Source organism: Nothoprocta perdicaria, unplaced genomic scaffold (genome assembly GCF_003342845.1).
Source record: "Nothoprocta perdicaria isolate Ctin4 unplaced genomic scaffold, notPer1 scaffold_1023, whole genome shotgun sequence".
Classification (NCBI taxonomy): Eukaryota; Metazoa; Chordata; class Aves; order Tinamiformes; family Tinamidae; genus Nothoprocta; species Nothoprocta perdicaria.
In genome coordinates, this window is record NW_020454121.1 from 2,993 (window position 1) to 4,851 (window position 1,859).

Here is a 1,859-nt window from a genome sequence, read left to right on the forward strand (position 1 = left end):
GCCAGCCCTCTCAGCTGTGGCTGTTGCAGCAGGAGCTGCCCGTCTCACAGATGTGGAGCACCAAGGCCACTTTCTCCCACTGCCAGCTCATCCCCGCCTCCGCAGCAGTGAGTGCAACCACTCTGAGCAAGAACTGGCGCCCTAAACAGATGCACAGAAAAAGGGCAATTCAGCTCCGCGCTCCGGCAGACGTGACTCCACACTCCAGGCATGGGCAGAGMCAGCGCCAAATCCATGCCAGGCCAAGCCCTGMGCTGCCACCTGCACATAGCGAAAGCCCCACCAGCAGGCCACAGCCCAAGGCACACAGCCACCCAAAGGGCCGCAGATCCTCTCACCACACTCCTCCACCGTGCTCCCGTCTCGGACCGTGCATGTGCCAACTGCCGCCCCACAAGACCCCAGTACAGTGCCACGTGAGATGGAACCAAAGCCACCATGCAGATGCCACCAAGAGGGGACCCAGCAGAGGCCAGAGGTGGAAGGAGAGGGAGGGAGCAGGTGAGACCAACAGTGGCCTCAAGTTGTGACAGGGGAGATTCAGATTAAAAGTTAGGAAAAAAAATTTAAATGAAAAGAGGAGTTAAACCTGGGAATAGGCTGCCTAGCAAAGTGGTGGAGTCACCATCCCTGCCAGGGTTCAAGAAATGTATAGATGAGACCAGTTTAACAAGCATGGCATTAAAAGGCTTACAGTTGGACTTGACGGTCTTGAAAGTCTCTGAAGATCTCTTGAAGATTACTGAAATGTCAGAGAGTAGCAGTTGACAGTGGTTTGTTGACACTGACAAGCTGCTGGAGGATAGTGGGGAACCCGGGCTTACGGCCACACTTCTGCTTCTCTGATCTTCAGGTGACGCAGTGAGCACCGGGGAGCGCTAAGTGCACGTGCTTTTCCTTACCTTTTCAGGACAGCTACTTCAATAGTGGAGAGCGGCAGCACACAAAGCAATCTGTGCATACGCACCCCGCCTCCCCCACTCCACCCCCAGCTATTGCAGTACTGATTTTTAGGCACAAGGGGATAGCAGGGAGTGCTTCACAATGCAGAGCGCATGCATGCTGCTCTTACGCTTGCATTTCTGTGGTTTTGACAAGTTCAAGAGGCTTTGTTTGCTTTTCAGAACGGATTTTTTTTTCCTAAACATTAATTTATGAGCCTTGTTTTATTACTGTTTAAATAATATCAAAGGCTCCAGCCCTGCTCTTGAGTAAATATATAGGTAGCCAGGTTTTACCTGGAATAGCAGATTCTCCAAAGCTGGTGGCAAGAAAAATTTTGCAGCCCGCTCTGGGTTTGCCATTGCCAGGGATGAATAAGACCCTGACCMTTCACTGCTAACAGTCAGAATGTGCAGGCACGTCCCGTTTCTATCGCATCTCTGGGGTTAGAACAGGCATGGGCAGCACAGAGCACAAGCACTGGCTCCCTGACGGAGCAGTACCAAATTTCCAACACGGGAGGGCATTGGTGAGGGTGCCACAGTGCACTGTGCATCCACATCCCCCACCAACCCCTTACAGTTACAGTACCAATTTTTAGGCAGAGCAAGGCGTTGGGGAGCACTGCACAACACAGGGAATATATGCGATGCCCTTTCAGCAGTAGTTCCGCTTTACTGACACCTTCAGGGGTGTCATTCACTTTCCAGAATAGCAGGACTTTTATGTGGTATTTTTTGTTTGTTTTGATTTGGGTTTTTTTTTTGAATTTTTTACAACAGTGCCTGTAGTCGAACAGGAATTTTTTACAACAGTGCCTGTAGTGCCTGTTCATGTTTAAAGGATAGCTGTCCCTGCTTGAGCAGGAGCTTGGACCAAATGATCTCTAGAGGTCCCTTCTAACCTCAACCATTCTG